This window comes from Zingiber officinale, chromosome 4A, assembly GCF_018446385.1.
Source record: "Zingiber officinale cultivar Zhangliang chromosome 4A, Zo_v1.1, whole genome shotgun sequence".
Lineage (NCBI taxonomy): Eukaryota > Viridiplantae > Streptophyta > Magnoliopsida > Zingiberales > Zingiberaceae > Zingiber > Zingiber officinale.
In genome coordinates, this window is record NC_055992.1 from 148119604 (window position 1) to 148143467 (window position 23864).

The 23864-nt window shown below is 43.2% G+C and overlaps 1 long non-coding RNA gene across 1 annotated transcript; it reads right to left on the bottom strand.

The window, feature by feature from the left end:
• Positions 1-17878: 17878 nt before the first annotated feature.
• Positions 17879-18981, bottom strand: LOC121973769. Its single transcript, XR_006109758.1, has 3 exons — positions 18440-18981; positions 18250-18334; positions 17879-17935 (listed from the first exon to the last, which is right to left on the bottom strand). It is a non-coding gene; the product is annotated as an uncharacterized LOC121973769 (long non-coding RNA).
• Between the last annotated feature and the right edge of the window lie 4883 nt (positions 18982-23864).

A 23864-nucleotide genomic window follows, 5' to 3' on the forward strand; every position in this document is an offset into this window, starting at 1 on the left:
CGAGAGGAGGAATTGGTTTTGGTCTCCCGATAAAATTAAGCATCCCGTGTTCGCCCCGAACACACAACTTAATTTTATCAATAATAATTCATTCCACTAGAGAATTATTATTGAACTACCGCACCAATCCCAAATTACATTTTTGGGCTCCTTCTTATTATGAGTGTGTTAGTCTCCCTGTGTTTAAGATAACAAATGTCCACTAATTAAGTAAGTTACTGACAACTCACTTAATTAATATCTAGCTCCAAGAGTAGTACCATTCAACTTCATCGTCATGTCGGACTAAGTCCACCTGCAGGGTTTAACATGAAAATCCTTTTGAGCTCCTCTTGGGGACATTCTCAACCTAGTATCTCTAGGACACAGTTTCCTTCTATAATCAACAACACACACTATAAGTGATATTATTTCCCAACTTATCGGGCTTATTGATTCATCGAACTAAATCTCACCCATTGATAAATTAAAGAAATAAATATCAAATATATGTGCTTGTTATTATATTAGGATTAAGAGCACACACTTCCATAATAACTGAGGTCTTTGTTTCTTTATAAAGTCAGTATAAAAGAAACGACCTCTAATGGTCCTATTCAATACACTCTAAGTGTACTAGTGTAATTATATAGTTAAGATAAACTAATACCTAATTACACTACGACCTTCAAATGGTTTGTTCCTTTCCATCTTGGTCGTGAGCTACTGTTTATAATTTATAAGGTACTGATAACATGATCCCCTGTGTGTGACACCACACACCATGTTATCTACAATATAAATTAATTGAACAACTACATTTATCACAAATGTAGACATTTGACCAATGTGATTCTTATTTCTAGATAAATATTTATACCAAAAGCTAGGCTTTTAGTATACATCCTAACAAGCAAAGGCAACTTACTGTCGAGAACGTATCTCACTGCCAAAAACCATCACCCCTAGTTAGTATAACAAAAATCAAAACTCAACCTCTACAAACCTATACAGAAAATGCTACTCCAATTTCTACAAATCTAATACCAACCACAGCTTGATTAACAAACTCACCAACTCTGTATCAGAGATAGCTGCTGGTGCTAAGGCAGAGGTAGGGCAGAGGAAAAAGATGGTCGGTGCTAGGGCTCAGGAAGAAGATGAAGAGAAGCTTCCGTCGGTCGACAGATAGGGCACAGAACCAAAAGACCTGGGGTGCTCGGCTTCTGTCGGCTACACCTTGGCTGGCACCGGCGATCAGGTGGACCCAATCTAGGGCACAACGCTAGGGCAAAAGGGGAAATTGACCCGTTGGATTAGCAGTGGGTGTCGTCGCCGTGAGAGGCAAAAGGTGCTAGGGCACGGTGTGGAGGTGACCAGCGCTGGTCCCGTGCGGCGGCGAAGCTCTCCAGAGGAAGAGGGGAAGGAAATGGAACCGGCTCGGGAAGGAAGAAGGAGAAGAGAAATGTCAGCTTCTCTTGGTCTCGACGTTACGCACGCGGAAGAAGAAGGAAACCGCCTGCTGCGGTTAGGGCAGATCGGTCGCGAGGGGGAGAAGGCGCGGGGACGGCTCGACACGGGCGGCGGGGAAAAGGAAATAAGAATAAAAGAAAAAAGAGAATAAAAAGGAAAAAAAAAAAACTTTTCCTCGCTTAAATGGGGTAGCCTAAACAGGCTTTCCCGGGGCCCAGTTTTATCCCCGTAAACTCGTTCATACGATCTCCGAAAAATTTTTGAAAAAATTCTAAAAATCTCGAAAATCCCCTTATGATTATTCGCCATTTTTCGGTATTTTACATTCTCCCCTACTCATAAAAATTTGGTCCTCAAATTTTGTTATCTACCATCAGCAAATACTAACAACAGGTAAAGTGTATAAATGTTGAACGGTAAATTAAATCACATACCTCAAGTGAAAAGATGGGGGTATCGAGCTCGGATAGTATCCTCGAGCTCCCAGGTAGCCTCCTCATCCGAATGATGCTGTCATCCGACTTTAACTAATCGGATAGTCTTGTTCCGCAACTGACGCTCCTTCCGGTCTAAAATTCGTACCGAAACCTGCTCGTAAGTATCATCAGGCTGAAGGGGGAACAGGGATATCTGTCAGCACAAGTGTCGGGTCAGGTATGTATCTCCTTAGCATAGATATGTGGAAAACATCGTGCACGCCTGCCAAGGACAGTGGTAGTGCCAGCCGGTAAGCTATTGCTCCAATCCTCTCCAGGATCTGAAAAGGGCCAATGTATCGCGGAGCTAGCTTACCTCTGAGGCCAAATCTCTTCACCCCTTTCGTGGGTGAAACTCGCAGAAAAACATGATCACCAAATAGAGAACTCCAAAGGTCTGCGTCTCCGATCAGCATAACTCTTCTGGCGATCCTGCGCCTCTTGTTGGTTGCTACTCGGAAAACCTAGAGGTTCCACTGTACAAAAATTTTGTACAAAGGTCTGAACCTTTTCCTAGCTACCATGTGTTCTTTTAAATTAAATTTTGGATCGCCTGCGGAACTTAACACGTTTCATCCAAAACTTAATCTATTCGTTCTTTTAGGTTTTTACTTGGGTCTCCTGCGGAACTTAACACGTTCGACCCAAATCGCCTTAAGTTATTAATTCCATTAAATATTAATTTCCATAATTTGTTCCCAGTACTGACGTGGCGAGGCACATGGCCTTCTTGGATATGGGAGCAACCACCACCGACTAGACAAAACCTTTTATAGAAAGCTAATATTTAATTTCCTAAAATAACTTTAGGTTAACCGAAAAGAACAATCAAATCACAAGGATAAATAAAACAAAAGAACACAACATCGAAAAACATATTCGAAATACTAGAACGTAAGCCTCTTGTATTTGGTATTATTTCCATAAATAACTAATATGAAGCAGAAAAGGAAAAACTACTAGTTATACCTTCTAGAAAGACCTCTTGATCTTCTATCGTATTCCTCTTCTAACCTCGGACGTTGTGTGGGCAACGATCTTCCGAGATGAGAAACCACCAACCACCTTCTTCTCCTCCTAGCTAGGTTCGGCCACAAAGAAAGAAGCTTCACCAAGGAAGAAAATCAAAACACTAACCAAGCTCCAAGAGATGCTCGCTTCCTCTCCTTCTTCTTCTTCTTCTCCAAGTAGTATCCGGCCACCACAAGAGCTCCAAGGAAAGAGAGGGGTTCGGCCACCACAAGAGGAAGAGAGGGAAAGGATGGCCGGCCACACCAAGGAACAAAAGAGGGAGAGAAATAATAGAGGTTGTGTCTCATGAAGGCACCCTCACCCCTTCTTTTATATTCCTTGGCCTAGGCAAATTAGGAAATTTAATTACAATAAAATTTCCTTAATTTCTTTGACATTATTTAATTGAGAAAAATAAAATAAAATTTCTCCAATTAAATTCAAGTGGTCGGCCACATCATGAAGAACAAATTGGACAAGTTTCAATCAACAATTAAAACTTCCTAATTTGTTTCCGGAAATTTTAAAATTAAAATTTCTCTTCAAAAATCTCTTCATGGTTGATAAAAAGAAATTTCCATAATTTTAATTTTACAACATGTGAATAATTTTTAAAGAGAAAATAAAATATCTCACCAATCTACAAATAAGGAAAGAGACCTAATCTCTTTCTTTAATCTATTGTAGATCTTTTACAAGAGAGATATTTTAATTTTAATTCTCTTTAATAAATTATATCTTCCACATAATAAAAATTAAAATTAAATTTCTTTTTTTTTTAATTTAATTTGGCCGGCCCCCACTAGCTTGGGTTCAAGCTAGGGCCGGCCACCCAATCTTATACCTAGGCCGGCCCTAGCTTGGTTCCCAAGCTAGCTTGGCCGGCCCCCTTATGTGGGTATAGAAGGTGGGTATAGGTGGGTATAGTACTCTATAAATAAGAGGCTACGATAGGGACCGAGAGGAGGAATTGGTTTTGGTCTCCCGATAAAATTAAGCATCCGTGTTCGCCCTGAACATTAATTTTATCAATAATAATTCATTCCACTAGAGAACTATTATTGAACTACCAATCCCAAATTACATTTTTGGGCTCCTTCTTATTATGAGTGTGTTAGTCTCCCTGTGTTTAAGATATCGAATGTCCACTAATTAAGTGAGTTACTGACAACTCATTTAATTAATATCTTAGTCCAAGAGTAGTACCACTCAACCTTTTATCATGTCGGACTAAGTCCACCTGCAGGGTTTAACATGACAATCCTTATGAGCTCCTCTTGAGGACATTATCAACCTAGTATCTCTAGGATACAGTTTCCTTCTATAATCAACAACACACACTATAAGTGATACCATTTCCCAACTTATCGGGCTTATTGATTTATCGAACTTAATCTCACCCATTGATAAATTAAAGAAATAAATATCAAATATATGTGCTTGTTATTATATTAGGATTAAGAGCACACACTTCCATAATAACTGAGGTCTTTGTTTCTTTATAAAGTCAGTATAAAAGAAACAACCTCAAATGGTCCTACTCAATACACTCTGAGTGTACTAGTGTAATTATACAGTCAAGATAAACTGATACCTAATTACACTACGACCTTCTAATGGTTTGTTCCTTTCCATTTTGGTCGTGAGCTACTGTTTATAATTTATAAGATACTGATAATATCATCTTCTGTATGTGACACCACATACTATATTATCTACAATATAAATTAAGTGAACAACTACAACTAAATGTAGACAATTTGACCAAATGTGATTCTTTATTCATAATGAATGTTTACAAAGCTTAGGCTTTCAATATACACTCCAACAATCTCCCACTTATACTAATGACTAAGCTGCCATATCTTCTACCATACATCTGATTCTCATTCCCTCCACATGCCGATCGAAAGCTTTCGCCGGAAGGGCTTTAGTGAAAGGATCTGCCAGGTTATCCGCTGATGCAATTTTGGCGATAACAACTTCTCCTCGCTTCACAATATCTCGTATCAGGTGGTACTTGCGCTCTATATGTTTACTTGCCTTATGAGCTCGTGGTTCCTTCGAGTTTGCACAGCTATTATCACAATAAATTGTGATGATTTTGGGCAAACCGAGAATCACATCTAAGTCCATTAGAAAGTTCTGAGCCACACTACTTCTTTAGCTGTGCTACATACTCGACTTCCATGGTTGAGTCCGAAGCATTTTGCTTAACACTCCTCCATGAAATGGCTCCACCTCCTAAAGTAAACACATAGCCGATGTAGACTTACTCTGTTCTTATCGATTGGAAATCGAATCAGTGTAACCCAGGAGTAAATAAATGCCTTGGTAAACTAGCATATAATCTCTAGTCCTTCTCGGTACTTTAATATATGCTTTACATGTTGGGTTTGTCGGGCCACGATATCGCTATCGACCATGCCCACAGTAGCGGATATCAGGTCTCGTACATAGCATTGCATACATAAGGCTTCCTACAACCGAAGCATAAGGAACTGCTTTCATGTCTTCTATCTCCTTTGATGTCTTTAGAGACATCTCTTTAGATAGAGCTATTCCATGCCTAAAAGGTAAGAAACCTTTCTTGGAATCCTGCATGCTAAAACGAGCAAGGATTGTATCTATATATGAAGCTTGGGACAGACACAACATTCTTTTCTTGCGATCCCTTATAACTTTGATCCCAAGAATGTGTGCACATTCTCCTAAGTCCTTCATATCAAATTGTTTGGACAACCATACCCTTACGTCTGATAATACCTTGACATTGTTGCCAATTAACAAAATATCATCTACGTATAGTACAAGAAATACCACCACGTTTCTGTTACACTTCTTATATACACAAGACTCATCCGGACTTTGAATAAATCCGTATGACTGGATTACTTCATTAAACCGGATGTTCCAAGATCTTGAAGCTTGCTTCAGTCCATAAATGGACCGATTGAGCTTACACACTAGATGCTCTTTGCCTTTTTCAATGAACCCTTCTGGTTGTTTCATATGGATGTTTTCTTCAAGACTTCCATTAAGGAAAGCTGTCTTGACATCCATTTGCCAAATCTCATAATCCATATAAGCAGCAATGGATAAGAGTATCCGGATAGACTTAAGCATGGCTACCGGTGAAAAGGTTTCCTCATAATCGATTACCTCTTTCTGAGTGATCCTGTCCGAACCAAGATCAATGGACGCTGGGGATATGGCGCTCCCTGCTGTATCCTCGAGTGCTCCGGCGAACCTGCAACAAAACCGAGCCGGGGGGGGGTGTCCCGGCGACGGCCCTCCGACGCTGAAGTCAGGCGAAGGAATAAGAAAGTGGCTTAGAAAATGTAGACTTGTGTACCTCCGGTTGAAGAAATGGAGGCCTTATATAGACCTCTCGAAGGAGCCTGGGCACACCAATCGAAGCGATCACCTGCTTTCGACCATGCCTAGGTGTGGGCCTGTCAGAAGGGCATCCATAAGACCATATTGCTACTGTATCAACCTGTCCGTGACGTGATGGTGGGGCCTTTAATAGTGCCATCTTGCGTACAGTCTAATCATCATGCCTTTGCTGACATACCATATCCCGAGCCGATCGAATAGGCCGTTCGGCTAACCACTGTTCCCTCGCCACGATTCCGGCCGAGCGGACACCTCCGCTCGGCCACACGATTCCGGCCGAGCGGACACCTCCGCTCGGCCATTCAGCTCCGGTTCTTCTGCTTTGGCGTCGGAAACCCAAACCTTTGGCTGGTTAATCTCTGGTTCCGCTCGGACGGGACCCCATCTGTGGGTCCCCCATTCTTACCGTCGGATCACTTGCCTCCCCTTCAAGTCTAGTCGAAGGAGGCAGTGAGTCCAACTGACTGGACTGTGTGTCCGAGCGGGCGGTCGTCGCCTTATCGCTGCTGCTGATATCCCTTGAGTCGTTCGGCCCTCGTGCCAAATTTATCCGCTCGGCTCTTCGCTTTGTATGCCTTGGCGCCCAACGTGGATGTTTGCTTGTCTAAATCCTCTTGAAAATCGCGCAAGTCTTTTTCATTAAGCCGAAGCATGCGCGGTATGGGCGCATTAATTACGCTTGGTGACAGAGCACCACGTGGCTTGTCTCTAGTGGCGGTGATGCTCCGTACGATGGGACGCCCTTTGTTTTGAAATGAACGGCTAGATTATGACCTCGTCTCTTGTGCCCTTCATCCGACGGACGAGGCTGAGCGGTCTCGTTTGTATAAAGCCCTCGTTTTGGCCTTCACGCCGCACTCCCTGTTTCATCGCGCGTCCTCTGTCGAAGCTGCCTGCTGCTAGCTTACTCGGGCGACTCCCCGTGCTTGCTTTCCGGTGGTTTTCGAGTTCCTGAGCTTCTCTCCTTTGATCTTCCCTCAGTAAGCTTCTTCTCTTCTCTCGTCCCCTTGTTTCCGAGTATTGCTAGGCTTCCTTCCCTTCTTTAGTCATGGCGAGCACTTCTGCCCCCACTACCGAGGTTCATGGTCCGTGGTATATGAGTATGGAGAGTAGGTTAGATGAGGAGCACGCCCAGCGCGTTGTTAGGACCTACGGGATCCCACACGACCATGAAATAGTTGTAGCCGGCCCGACCGACCGGCCCCATAACCCGCCGATCGGTACTATTTATTTTTTTCTGGACCAATTCCAGGGCGGCCTTAGATTTCCTACTCATCCATTTATTTTGAAAGTTTGTAATTATTTCCGCATCCCGCTCGGCCAACTTGTGCCGAACTCCTTTAGGCTACTGAGCGGGATTGTCGTCCTCTTTAGGCTGCACAGTATCCCACTTGACCCCAAAATATTCCACTACTTCTTCTACCCCAAACAATCCGAGTTGGGTACTTTTATTTTCCAAAGTAGAATAGGCTTCAAATTTTTTGAGAACATGCCGACCTCCAACAAGCACTGGAGGGAGTTCTTCTTCTATATACGACTTCCCGAGCAGCCAGCATTCAGAACCAAATGGTAGACCGCTGTGCTAACCCAGCCGGAGCTCGGCAAATTCAGAAGCAATCCGGCCTACCTTCATGCGGCAAATTGCTTGTCCGGTCAGCGGTACAAAATCGACCAGTTGCTTCTCAAGGGGGCGTTATACATTTTTGGATTATCTCCCGTTCGGGCCAATCTCCCCTACCGCATGGGTAAGGACTCTTTACTCCCTTCGCCTTTTTTGTCTAACTGATTTTAATTTCTTCCACTGCAGCTGAAGTCATGTGGCGCTCCAAGGCTACCGATCATCTGAAATTGAGGGTCGTGGAAATTGAGGCGGCTACCAAAAAAGAACTCGCCGAGCGGGGTCTTATCCCCAGCCGCCCGGCAAATGCAGCTGTCTGCCGAGCTAACTCTATCATCAAAGCTCGATTCAATGCATCAGAGTAAGATGTAATCCCTAATCCGGCAAGCTGTACATGCAGATAACCATCCAATCCCTGTATAAACTGCATCATGCGAGTTCTGTCCTCATGACTAACTCTGGACAAAAGCGAGCCAACGGAGGAATTACATATTATACTCGGTCCTGGCGATTATTCGCCTCGACTCATAAAATCACTGTGAGCCATCGATAGGGCGATGGAAAAGCGGCTCTCAAAGCCTCTCGAACTGGTCCATGTGACGTTCGCTCACCATAATAGAAGCGAGTAACCCACGGGCATTAGCTTCATCCGTAAATGGTAGCGGCACTGCTTTCTCCCACTCGAGCAAGCCATATAGAAGAAAGTCGCTCCATAGTCTCTATCCATGACGAGCCATACTCGGATCGAGATCTCCGCGGAAAAGAGTGAAGCGAGTCTTCATCGACTCGGCGGTCTTGGAATTCTAGCTCGTGCGATAGTATCGATGAAGCTGTGGGACGGTGCAGGGCGGGCTCTTGGAGTGATACTACGGTGGTGCGGAATAAATCGGAGGAGGAACTCCCGGTGCTTCTGTATATCCGGGAGCATAAGCCGTCGGTGGTGTCTTGCGGGAACAAAGTGGTGGCAGCTGGAGTGCAGTGGGAAAAGGTGGGATGTGGGCATTCTTGCTCTTGTAGCCTTTGGGGTGCAGTGCCCTTGGTGTCGGTACCTTGTAGGTCAGTGGCGGTGGTGCAGGAGTACGTCGTGAGGCTGGGAGCGGATGTCGGGTACACAATGGTACTCCGGATGGTAAGCGGGGTAGGCGTGGATACAGTCGGTGTGGCCAAAATAGGTATCTCTACGGAGCTATCGGGTTCGAGGCCGATGCTCCCATTGCGTCTGAGTGCATCCCTAGCGGCGGGCTCACTAGATGGCCATCTGGCATATCCGAGATCCGTGGTCCTCGCGTGGTCGTCCGGCACCACGTCTCGGCAATATGAGTAGATCGTCTCATATCTGTAAATTAAATTACAGATATCAATACCAATATAACCAACATAAAATAACAACATACCTATTTCTGTCTGGAGATGTTCCGTCATTGTCCAGTCCCCAATTTGACCTCAAAATTCGAACGTACATATCGCCGGAAATCCAAAATCGAAACGGAAATCCGAAACATAACCATATCGAAAATCCGATAATGCCGGTTTGACTCGCACAGCTGGCTAACCAATATATCCGTATCAACCAAATCTCAAAATCCAGGACACACAGCAGGTATCGTAACCGCTCGATACGAAATAAATTGGTATCGAGATAAATCCGAACACCAAAAAAACACAAGTATCGCCAAACTTGGCGCTCCGATACCAAGTAAATAAATTGGTATCGAGTTATCCCAAACATCCTAAATACGAAAACAAAAGATCGTAAAACTTATACCACTAAATTGTCACGCCCGGAAGAGTCCCTGTCCGAAGAATCTGTACGGCGGACAATCAAAAATTTTCTACAAGCACTAAATACTCAACCACAGGTGGATGGAATCATAACAATAATAAAATCAATCACCACGCAGGTTTATATATATATTCGACCTCTGGTGACAACCACGATAATAATACTCGACTCAAAACCACCCTACTCAACTACACTCGTAAAGCTCAAACCGACGAACTCACCTCTCGCCAGGCAGGCATGTAGTAGAATAAAACCAAATCCAAATCCATCGATATAATAAAATCTATATCATGTCCATAAGCAAATAAATCCAGAACATAACGAGTTCAAACAGTCTAGAACAGAAAGAAATCAAGAAAACCAAACATATCCTGGAGGTCTGGTACCTGAAAAAGATAATGTCAACGGGGGTGAGTTCAACACTCAGCAGTGCAGTTGATATGCAAAGTAAAGAAACAACAGTAATAACTATGGAGTACGGTCTCCGATAAAAGATAAGAATGCATCAGAAATAAAGAGAACTGTAATAACCAGGTCCCAGTATAAAGGTCAACAGCCGATAAGTAAAATCTGTATGCATGTCAAACATAGGTATCCAAACAATATGCAGCATATAAATGCAGAAACACAAACACAAGCAATAAATGCATCATGCGTATGATGCCAATGATGCGTCCGGCCCCCGACGCCATCGATCATCTCATACAAAAGTGAGGCCGAGTGGGTAGGGTGACAACAGTGCACTCTGTCGTCACTACTCACGATGAGTGACCGAGTGGACGGGATGTTGTCGAGTACACCTATCCTCCTACCCCAAATCATAGATGGGGGAGCTTAATCTCCCGGTACTCAAAGACGGGAGGAATCCTGCCGGATAACACGTTGTGTCACACTACCCATGAGCGGACCAGCGGTGCCTAACAGAGTCCCTGCTGCAACACACTCAGGCTGAATCGACCACTAACCCATGAGTGGTGGTGTGTGCAGATCCATGTAATGGCGATGTGCTCAACAATAATGGGCGGACTATCGCTCAAGATGCAATCATGCAAGATGATGCATGATACACCATATAAACATCCCGACTAATCCATGTGTATACAAAAAGGTAAAGAAATCGAATCAAAATGCAGAAGGTATAAAACCTAGGTCCAACATGGTCAAGCATGGCATATCACTACCGCTATAAGCATGTATAAACAGGTAAAATATACCCGAGATGCAAAACCAATCAATCAATCAAGCATGTAAGATTTGGGTAGTGATTAACCGAAACAGATAAGAAACACAATTAATGCTACATGTTAATTTAATTACTAAGCATATCAAATGACATAAGTCAAAAGTACCCGCCTCTAATAGAAATGTCCAATTCTGACTCCGAGATACTCGTCTCGCGTCAAGATCCTGTATTACCAATTGCATATATTTTTATTTAGCTACATTCTCATGAATAGCTAAATAACTCTCTAACCCTAAATTAGGGCAAATCTCTGATCAACACATAAACCCAATTCATTCATACATCATGAATCAAAATTACTACACCTTACCTCAATCAACTATTGTAGATGTCGAAATAAAACCAGCTACTGGAAACAAGGATGAGTTGCTTGATCAAGAACACCACAAACAACAACCTTTCAGCCACTGCCCAACAACTCAATTGATCCAAGGTTGGATAAAAATTAAAGATTACAAATCCAAACAACAATCTAACCTTACCTCTTCCTCACAGCCCCTCTTTTGATGATCCTCTGCCAAGATCGTTGCTACTGGCAACCAGGTGAATCGCTGGACCAAAGCACACCACAAGCAAACCGGATCAAAAATAAAAATCCTTGCACCTACTAAATTTCCAACCAAACAAAACCTCACCGTGGACTTGATCAATGGCAAAGAGCACTAGGGCACAAGGTGGCCGTCGGCTCTAGGGCTCGGGTGCCGGCACAGAGGAGTCGGGATCAACGTACGCAGTGGGGAGGAGCGGCTGTCGCTGCACTGTTTCGTGCGGGAAGGAAGATCGGCGGTGGCAGAGTCGCCGGCGGCTAGGGCTCGGCAGGAGAGGGATTAAGGCTGCCGGCGTTCGGGAAGAAGAAACCGTCAGCCGGCGGTTAGGGCCGGCGTGGGCGAGAGAAGGAGAAGGCTTTCGGGGAGATAAGAGAGAACGGCGAGAATGAGAGAAAATAAAAGAAATAAGATAATAAATAAGAAAAGGAAAAAGAGATAAATAAATAAATCTTTTCCTCTCTTAAATGGGTAGCCCAAACAGGCTTTCTCGGGGCCCCGCTTTTATCCCCGTGAACTCGTCCGTACAAGCTCCGAAAAATTCCCGAAAAATGTCCAAAAATTCCGGAAAATTCCCTTATTCATATTCGCCTATTTTCGGTATCTTACAACCACTCAACCTTATTATCATGTCGGACTAAGTCCACCTACAGGGTTTAACATGACAATCCTTATGAGCTCCTCTTGAGGACATTATCAACCTAGTATCTCTAGGACACAGTTTCCTTCTATAATCAACAACACACACTATAAGTGATACCATTTCCCAACTTATCGGGCTTATTGATTTATCGAACTTAATCTCACCCATTGATAAATTAAAGAAATAAATATCAAATATATGTGCTTGTTATTATATTAGGATTAAGAGCACACACTTCCATAATAACTGAGGTCTTTGTTTCTTTATAAAGTCAGCATAAAAGAAACGACCTCAAATGGTCCTACTCAATACACTCTGAGTGTACTAGTGTAATTATACAGTCAAGATAAACTGATACCTAATTACACTACGACCTTCTAATGGTTTGTTCCTTTCCATTTTGGTCGTGAGCTACTGTTTATAATTTATAAGATACTGATAATATCTTCTTTTGTATGTGACACCACATACTATATTATCTACAATATAAATTAAGTGAACAACTACAACTAAATGTAGACAATTTGACCAAATGTGATTCTTTATTCATAATGAATGTTTACAAAGCTTAGGCTTTCAGTATACACTCCAACACCTCTGACATCCTCCGTCTGATAGTACGGACCAACTCTGCATCATGCTGAGCTCTATGAGGTCCCAACAACTGGGCCTCCCCAACCTCATCCCAGAGGGTGGGTGTCCGAGAAGACCTACCATACAACGCTTCAAACGGTGCCATCTTGATAGTCGAATGAAAGCTTGCTGTATGGGAACTCTATCAATGGTAGATGGTCCTCCCAACTGCCTCCGAAATCCTATACACACGATCTCAGCAAGTCCTCTAGAGTCTGAATGGTTCACTCTGACTGTCCATCTGTCTGTGGATGGAAAGTTGTACTGAAACGGAGCTGCGTGCCCAAGGCCTGCTGTAGACTCTGCCAGAAACGTGACGTAAACCGTGGATCTCTATCCGAAATGATACTCAACGGAACACCATGTAATCTGATGATCTTCCGGCAATATAGATCTACCAATCGATCCAGGGAATCTGTCCTCCGGATCACTAAAAAGTGCGCGGATTTGGTTAATCAATCAACGATTACCCAAATCATGTCATGGCCTCGTCGTGTCATCGGCAAACCCACCACAAAGTCCATAGTAATGTGTTCCCATTTCCACTCGGGAATAGGAATCTGCTGAAGTAAACCGGCAGGTCTCTGATGCTCAGCCTTCACCTGCTGACAGACAAGACATTTAGCTACAAATTCCACGATGTCTTTCTTCATACCGTTCCACCAGTAGGAATGCCTCAAATCTCGATACATGCGGGTCCCGCCTGGGTGGATCATAAATTGAGAGCGATGAGCCTCCTGAAGTAGCTCCTGTAAGACCGGATGAGACTGAGGTACGCATAATCTACCTTGGAAGTATATAATACCCTCCTCATCTCGTGTGAACTCGGTCTGCTGCCCGGAAGCTATCTGGCTGCCAATAAACTGCAAATGTTGATCACTGGCCTGGGCCTCTCGGATCCTCGTCCTAATTGACGACTGAGCAACCATGGTAACCAGAATACCCTGCTCTGTCTGTCCCTGCTCCTCAAGGTCTAACCTGGAGAAACCCTGAATCAAGTCTGTGACTGAAGTCCGGTGGCAAGCCAAAGTCCCTCTGGACTTCCTGCTGAGTGCATCGGCAACCACATTAGCATTCCCCGGGTGGTAGCTAATGGTACAATCGTAATCCTTTAGGAACTCCATCCATCTCCTCTGTCAGAGATTAAGTTCATTCTGGGTGAAAATATATTTGAGACTCTTATAATCAGTGAGAATCTCAAATATAATGTCGTACAAATGATGTCGTCAAAACTTCAGAGCAAAGATGATGGCAGTTAACTCCAGATCATGAACTGGGTTGTTCTTCTCATGCTCCTTCAACTGTCGAGAAACATAGGAGACTACACTGTCGTGCTGCATCAGAACAGTGCCCAAACCCTGAAGAGACGCGTCGGTGTAGAGTACAAATCCATCCTCTCCAGAAGGTAAAACCAAAATCGGAGTCGACACTAATCTCCGCTTCAGCTCCTGAAAGCTGGTCTCGCAATCCTCGGACCACGTGAACTTCACGCCTTTCCTGGTAAGGCGTGTCAACGACATAGCAATACGCGAGAAACCCTCGACAAACCGTCTGTAATATCCTGCTAGTCCCAGAAAACTGCGGATCTCCTGTACTGATTTCGGCTGCTCCCAACTGGTGACAGCCTCGATCTTCTGAGGGTCTACTGAAATACCTCTGCTCGAGACCACATGTCCCAGAAAATCGACTGAGGATAACCAGAATGCACACTTGCTGAACTTCGCGTACAGCTGATGCCGTCGAAGAGTCTCCAAACTGTGCGAAGATGCTGCGCATGTTCCTCTTCGGAACACGAGTAAACCAATATATCATCGATGAAAACGATAACAAATTGATCAAGATACTCTAGAAAGGCGCGGTTCATCAAGTCCATAAACACTGCTGGAGCATTGGTAAGCCCAAATGGCATTACCAAAAACTCATAATGATCGTACCTGGTACGGAAAGCTGTCTTCTGAATATCAGATTCTCTGACTCTCAGCTGATGATATCCGGATCGCAGATCAATCTTAGAATACACTGATGTACCTCTGAGTTGATCAAACAAATCCTCGATCTGTGGTAAGGGGTACTTATTTCTGACGATCACTGCATTCACCTGTCTATAGTCAATGCATAATCTCAGTGTACCATCCTTCTTCTTGACAAATAACACCGGAGAACCCCATGGAAAAACACTAGGGCGAATAAATCCCCTGTCTAAAAGCACCTGGAGTTGAACCTTCAGCTCGTTCAACTCTTTTGGTGTCATACGATAAGGAGCTTTCGATGCCGGCGCGGTCCCCGGAATCAGCTCAATAGCGAACTCCACTTGCCTTCTGGAAGGTAAACCTGTAGCTCCTCTAGAAATACATCCGGATATGGAGAATTGTGCTAAAGGCCATGCCTAAAGCTGGGATGTCTCCCATTATTGTTGCATATGATACCTTGATCACCGGGTATTAATAACTAAAAATACTATGCACTCCCCAATGAATAAGCTCACACTCATAATTTATAACAGCTCTACTTGGTGGACAATGACCAAGGACAGTGAAGAACTCGAACAAGAATTCTCCCTGCTTACCAGGTTCAGTGTTTTCTCATGCAAAATATCCATCTCAATCCATGATCCTTAATGCTTCAGAATAACAGTCATGAATATAGACACCTCACCAAGGCTAAGACAATTCATTGCATGATATAATACAAATAGTAAGAAGGTGCTATTTAGCTAAATGGCATATGCAGTTTCACCTCATTGATTTCAGTGGATCAAACCCAAACATCCTAGAGCTATAGGTTTCTCTACTGAAAAAGGTAACATAATCACATTCTTCGCTTTCTTAACTTAATCAACTTAATTAGTTTGCTAGAAGACCATAAACATAACACTCTAGGAACCCCTATTGTTTAGTAATACTAATCCACTGTGGCAACTCAGTTAGAAATGCAAAGAACAAGCATTCAATAGAATGTTCCTATCAACGTTCAACAAGAATGGCGTACTGGTGTTGGTGACATAGAAAGGATATATGATAAAACTAATTATGTCTGAAAATCTCATCCCATGTTGGTCTTGAAACCACTACCATATAAATCTAGATTATATAAAAGAAGGTGAATCCACGTTCTTCCTCACTCAGCTAAGTGAAGTTTCAAATACTATATTACCTCATACTTCCATCATAATCATTCTAATATTTTTCATTGTCTAACCTCATATTTATTATATTATAACTCAGATATTACTATAAGTATAAAAATCATAAAATTACCTTTTTACCTATTTGTCGTCTGAGATGTTCCGTCGCTGTCCAGTCCCCATTTTACCTCAAAATTCTGAAACGAAGAAATACATACCAATCCAAAAATACATACCCAAGTTTACTAGCAAACTTGGGCTAACCCTAAAAATCCAGAACACCAAAAGTAGGTATTCGTAACCCGCTTTGATACTAATAAATTGGTATCAGATAAATCTTGAAATCGATAACATAGTATACAAACAAGTATCGCCAACTTGGCTCTGATACCAAATAAATTGTCACGCCTCGGGGGAGTCCCTGTCCGAAGAAATTTCGACAACACCTCCCCTGTACGGGTGACAATATGAAACTTTCTACAATGCCCTCTGGGCCACATATACCTCGGCCAACACGGCCGGAACAATAACAGTAATAAAAATATAACACAGAGACATCCACGCAGTATAATAGTTGACAAACTAGAATAGTAATAAGAATACTCAAAAACAACTCTACTCAACTACACCCATAAAGCTTAAAACCGATATCCTACCCCACTACACTCGTAAAACATAAATCACAATGAACTTACCTCTTCTGCCATCCAGGCAGGCGTGTAGCAAAACACATCCAATCCAAACCCATCGACAAATAAGAATCCATACAAGATCCAAATTATTAAAACAGAACAAGTCTAAATATAGTCTAAACAAGAAAAACTAAAAGATCAACACACGTCCTCGTGGACTGCAGGGGACTAGCGACTGGAACTCTCCAGACAGCATCAACCTGAAAATAATAACGGAGGAGGGTGTGAGTCCAATACTAAGCGGGTAACAACTGATATGCATAATAAAAAAAATAACAACCAGCACTAATTATGCGTACAGTCTCCTGATACAAGAAGGATAAATGAAACTGAAACAAGCAGGAGAAAACTGTACTAACTAGGACCAAGGTATAAGTACAACAAGGTCGTCAGACCAAGAGTGTCATAAATCCTGTATGCATGTCAATCATATGCATCCATATAAATGCAGCAAGTAAATGCAGCAAACACAAGCAATAAATGCATCATGCATATGATGCAAATGTCATGGTCACTCCTGACGCCAGTCAACCATCTCACACACAATGGTGAGACTGAGTGGGTAGGGCTGTGACAACCGTGCACTCTGTCATCACTGCTCCTGATGAGTGACCGAGTGGACGAGATGCTGTCTAAGTACACCTATCCTCCTACCCCAAATCATAAATGGGGGAGCGCAATGCTCTCATCTCCCGGTACACCATGACGGGGAGGGATCCCTGACGTGCTACCACGTTGCGTCACACTACCTATGAGCGGACCAATGGAGCACCGACAAAGCCAAACTGACGTGCTACCACGCTGTGTCACGCTACCCATGAGCTGACCAACGGAGCACCGACAGAGATGAAACTGGCGATGTGCTCAATAATAATGGAGCAGACTATCGCGCAGCATACAATCATGCGAATGGTGCATGACACTAAGCATGGCAATATCTTGAACAACATAGCAATATCCATGTATAAATATAAAATGTGTACCATAGGCCAATGAATCAAATCAAAGGTACACAAATCAGATAAGGTATCAAAAACCCTAGGTCTTGAACATAATATATAATATGATTGTGTCACTACCCCTATAAGCATGTATAATCAGATAAGGACTAACATGATGTGCATAACAAATAAACAAACAAGCATGTATCAGATTGAGTAGTGATCAACCGAAGCAAATAAGAAACACAATCATTGATATTTGTTAAAGACATTACGATGCATATCAAATGACATAAAATCAAAGTACCCGCATCCAATAAGAAAGGTCCAATCGGTCCAAATATGACATCGAGATACTCGTCTCGCATCACAGTCCTGTAGTAAATCATACAGTTTAGCTAAGTTAATTATAAACAAATAGCTAAATAAATTCCTAATCTGATTAGGAAACTGTGTTTTAATTCCATTTAATTATCTTATCCTTCCTTCATAGTTGATATCCTTGAATTAGTCCAACTAGAGAAGTCAACTAATAAATGAATCTTTAATCATAATCCATTAGATTAAGCAACCCTATTCATGTATCATTTTTAAGTAGATAACCATGTAATTAACCAAGGTTATTAACCATTTGCTAATCCGAAGAAATCAACCATATCACTTCACTAAATTAAGTCTCAATACATTACCGTTCCTTCTTCTATCTATAGCAGAAATTCCTGATAGCCCAACAGATCCACAACAAAGGCAACTTACTGCTGAGAACATATCTCACTGCCAGAAACCATCACCCCTAGTTAGTACAACAAAAATCAAAACTCAACCTCTACAAATCTATACAGAAAATGCTACTCCAATTTCTACAAATCTAATACCAACCACAACTTGATTAACAAACTCATCAACTCTGTATTGGAGATAGTTGCTGGTGCTAAGGTAGAGGTAGGGCAGAGGAAAAAGATGGTCAGTGCTAGGGCTCAGGAAGAAGATGAAGAGAAGCTTCGGTCGGTCGACAAATAGGGCACAGAACCAAAAGACCTGGGGTGCTCGGCTTCTATTGGCTACACCTTGGCTGGCGCCGGCGATCAGGTGGACCCAATCTAGGGCACGACGCTAGGGCAAAAGGGGAAATTGACCCGCTGGATCAGCAGTGGGTGTCGTCACCGTGAGAGGCAAAAGGTGCTAGGGCACGGTGTGGAGGTGACCAGTGCTGGTCCCATGCGGCGGCGAAGCTCTCTAGAGGAAGAGGGGAAGGAAATGGAACTGGCTCAGGAAGGAAGAAGGAGAAGAGAAATGTCGGCTTCTCTTGGTCTCGACGTTACACACGCGGAAGAAGAAGAAGGAAACCGCCCGCTGCGATTAGGGCAGATCGGCCGCGAGGGGGAGAAGGCGCGGGGACGGCTCGGCACGGGTCGGCGGCGAAAAGGAAATAAGAATAAAAGAAAAAAGAGAATAAAAAGGAAAAGAAAAATAACTTTTCCTCGCTTAAATGGGGTAGCCTAAACAGGCTTTCCCGGGGTCCAATTTTATCCCCGTAAACTCGTCCATACGATCTCCGAAAAATTTCCGAAAAATTTCTAAAAATCCCAGAAAATCCCCTTATGATTATTTACCATTTTTCGGTATTTTACACTAGGGGTGGCAATCCTAATTCCTAGGGGGCAGTAACCCTAGGTGATGGAAAGTCGTAATTGAGTTAGGCAGGTGGAAAACCCTAGGGGGTGGTAACCCTAGGTCCTAGGGGGTGGTAACCCTAGGCTGAGGAAAATCCTAGGGGTGGTAACCCTAGGTGGAAAGTCCAGTCAGTCTGGAGGACTGATTTGACAATAGGTAACTTCTCCTAAGAGGAGTAGGTGAGGACGCGTTTCTCGAAGAGGGAACAATAGGCGTTGGTTCGACCTAGAGTTTCAACGAAACTCAAAGTCAGAACTGGACAGTCAGAGGCTGTCAAACTTCAATTTATATATATATATTGTTTTATGCCTGGACTAACTTTATTTTTTAGAAAATAAGAGGCTAGAAAAAGCTAGTCCAAGCGCCTAGAACTGGTCCGGGCGCCCTGAGCTAGTCCGGGCGCCCGGAGTCGGTCCAGGCGCCCGGAACTCAAAAGAATCACCAAGATGATGTGGCGTGCGTGGAGTGGTCGATCCATGTGGTCCAGGCGCTTGGAGGGATTCTGGGAACAACTTATAAAGGCAGCTTCGACCAGGAGCTTCAGCACAACACAATGAACGACCTCCGCTTCTTCAAGCTGCTCAAAAGATGATCCGACAAAGCGGTAACTCAACTCCGACGACCAGAAGCTTTTTATTCTTTGTTTTTAATTGTCGGTTTAATTTCCATTACTGCATTTAATCATTGTATTTGTAAATCTACAAATTTATAGTGATTGCCCATCGAAAGCACTCTTATGTGCGGGCCTTGAAGTAGAAGTCGCCACAGGCTCCGAACTAAGTAAAATCTTGGTGTTTTCGTTGTGTCTTTTTACTTTTTCACTATGTATTTATTTAAAGTTTTACGAAACGGACGAATTAGCCACGAGCGCTATTCACCTCCTAGCTCTTTACGATCCTACACTGGAGATATTGGGATGTTGAGAGTTAAACGTGGATGCTAGTTATGGTAACTAGTTTATTGGAGTGACTCATGTAAGACTTCATATGGTTATCAATATATATGGATAAATCTGTGAAGCTCTTATTATAGCTCGAGTGCAAGTTTCCTTCGACTTGAGGTATACAAGTCATTTTGATCATGGAGACTTATACTTTGACATCTTAAGCAAGCATCTCATTGAGGTGTGGACCCAGAATGATTGGATATAAGTTAAAATGCCCAAAGATGTTTGGATATCCCACAGAGGATTCATCACTCCTTTTGAGAAGACGTATATCCTGTTGGAGCAATCCCAATGGTCCGCGGGACCATGTGTTTTGGTGTTTGGGCAAAGGGTTTAAGTTAGGATTACCCTCATTATTTGATATGTGTACTTGAGTTGTGCAGGACTGCAGGTGACACATGTGGCTCAGGTTGACGGCTTCGGGTCCGGTGAAGGATGGAGCATCCGAGGGACCGTGGACAAGGCAGCGAGGACAAGGGCCGAGGGAAGCGACTTCGAGGCATACGCGAATGATCGCATTGGGGACAAGCTGCGGGCTTGGATGCATCCGAGGGACGAGAGCCAAAGGAAGTATGCTTGAAGACAAGAGGTCAAAGCTGCAAAGAGAGCGTCAAATGAGTCATAAGGGTGAGGGTACGAGTGCACGAGAGATTGTACTCGGAGTAAAATCCTAGTTTTAGGATTTTACTGTAGCAGTTATTGTAGCATATTGTAGCAGTTACTGTAGCGCACTGTAGCAGTCGACTGGTGATGGATCAGTGGGCTGGCACCAATCGACTGGTGCAAGGACCAGTCGACTGGTAACGGGCAAATCAGGTTTTGATTTGTTCCAAGCTCTATAAGAAGGAGCTTGGTATGGCCGGCCAAGGCGATGAAATTAGACTTGGTTAAAGCCTAATTAGTAGTCACCAAAGTGCTTAAGGTTCCCTTGTGTCCAAGTGTTGTTGGTGAGTGTTGTGGTGAGGTTTCTCCACCCACAAGGAGGTTGAGCAAGCCGGAGTTTGCCAGGGACTAATCCACCGACGGATTGAGGGATCGTCCACCTTACGGACACGCCGTGGAGTAGGAGCAAGTTATCTCCGAACCACGTAAATGAACGTGTTAGCGGTTTGCTTTCTTGTTCTTGTATTTGCATTTAGCTTTCGTATTTGTGTTTGTATTATTTGTATTCCGCTGCGCAATTAACAAATACGTAGAAAGCGAGCTATTTGGGGGCACCGTCTATCCAACCCCCCTTCAAGCCGGCCGCAAGATCCTACAACAAGTGGTATCAGAGCGAGACCGCTCTCCATTGGACTAACCGCCAAGGAAGCAAAGATGTCCGGCTTGATAAATCCGCCAAAGTTCGAAGGAGAAAGCTTATGGGACATCACCTTTTGGATGGTGAAGATGAAGAACTTTTTCGAGACGGATTGGGACACAATGATGGTGGTGGAAGAGCCATTTGAAGTCCCTAAAGACAAGAAAGGGAAGAAGCTCCAACCACGACATTGGACGGAGGAGCAAACCACACGATCGGAGGCAAATTCAAAGGTAATATCAATATTGATTGAAATTTTGCCTTCTAATGTGATAAATCGTGTAGGTGAATACAAGAATGCCCACGAGTTGTGGAGTAAGGTAAAGAAAGTTCTAGGAGAAGAACTTTTGCCTACACATGATAAGATAGAGCCCAAGGAGATGGGCTTAGTAGCTCAAGAAGAGGAGGAGGAGCAACCGAAAGGTGACGAGCACTCAACTTCCGAGGAGAAGGATGAAGAAATGTCATCCGTTAGTATGGATGAGGAGACATCCTCAAAGGTTGAGGAAGAATCCAAGACAAGTGAAGAGGAAGTCTTGGAAGTCAACCTTGCAAGCATCTCCACCGAAGCAAAGTCAAAGGATCACATTGTATGCTTCGGATGCAATGAGAAGGGACACTACAAGAGCAGGTGTCCAATGGGTAAGAAGAAGGTAAATCCTAAACCCAATCAAGTTATTTTAAATACTAACATGGGTTGTAGGAAGGAAGAAGCCCAAAAGAAGAAGATGCACATTGTATGCTTCACATGTGGAATGAAGGGTCACTTCCACACCAAATGCCTAAAGAAGAAGGAGCTTCAGAAGCTTGCACATTTAAAGAAATGGGAGAAGAAGAAGAGGAGCTCAAATCAAGGGGGAGCTTCAAGGGTAAGGGAGGTATACCCTAATTTGAAATATAATTCAAATTTAAATTCTTATGTTCCCATGCATGCTAGGAAAAATAATGATTATCATTATGTAGCAATGAAAAATTTTGGATTTAAATATCATGATAGGAGTAGGGTAAATGTTGATCATAACCCTAGGAGACCTATGCATGATAGACCTTGGCAAGTTAAATTCTCATTACCTAAGGAGAAGAAGGTAATAGAGAACCAAGGCATTAATCCCAAGAAGGGGAGACATATGCCTAGAAGGGTAGGTCTAGGAATGTCCAAGGTGGACATGTTGACTCTAGGTTTAGGAACCTAGAAAGGGAGAATCAAGCTTTGAAGGCAAAGCTTGATGGTTTAGAGAAATTCCTTAAGAGATTCACTATTGGATCTAAGGGAATAAGTATGGTGTTGGGGAGTCAAAAATCCAACAATGATAGATTGGGTTTGGGATACCGATCTAGTCCCTCCAAGGTCAAAAGGAGACCATGTGCTAGGGTGGCACATGATAAGGGCAAGGGAGAGTCATCCAAGGCCAATAAAAAGAAATATGCTAGGGTTGCATATGATTATGGCAAGGATGATGTGTTCAAGATCAAGAAGATAAGGAGATCTTCTAAGGGACATCATTGTGGTTTGGTCACAATAGATGAGTCACCTAGGGAGGTGACTAAGGTAAAGAGCTCTAGGGGGAGCTCCAAGAGTCAATTTGGGACCCATGGTCAATGGATCTCAGGTGGGTTCTACTTGGGGGTCTAGAGAAGCCATGGAGTGTGTCAAATGGTTTAGAGACGGACTTGAGTCTCAAACCTAGGGATTTAGCGCACATGGATTATGTTTCATGCAAGGAAATATGACATTGGGATCATTTTGCATGATAATTGGTTTTGGATGTATAGATGCCATATAAACCAATGCTAGGGATGCATTGTGGGTTGGTATGGGCAAATACATTAAGGGTGCGTTTGGTTCAAGTTATCATGTATAACCTTGGTTATGTGATTACCAGGTAATCGCATAACCAAGGTTATGGGGAATAAAATATAACCTAACATTGTTTGGTTTAATTCTAAGTAATGACATAATTTAATTTGACATTTACTATATTATCCTTGTATCAATAAGCAGGAACCTGATCAAAAAAGAAGTTCGCTGGAAACAGTCCCAGCGGTAGAGAGAAAAGCTTATGTCGGACTCGACGGCACAGAAAGGCGTGCAAGAAACAACGTGACACAACATCCGAGTCGCCGGAAAATGGTCTAAACACCGCCGGCAACAAACCTTACGGGCGACGGGAGGTACAAAAGAAAATAAAAAAACAACAGAATGCATGAAACCATCCAAATCGCCGGAAGACGAGTTCAACGCCGGTGGAACCACATAATGTTTCCACCTTTCCTCCAAATCCAGCTAAAAACATCAAAAATAAACAAGATGCTCCCAAAACTGTATCCAAATCACCGGTGAGATAAACCTCCGCTTACTTGTCGTTCCACTTAAAAACATGGGA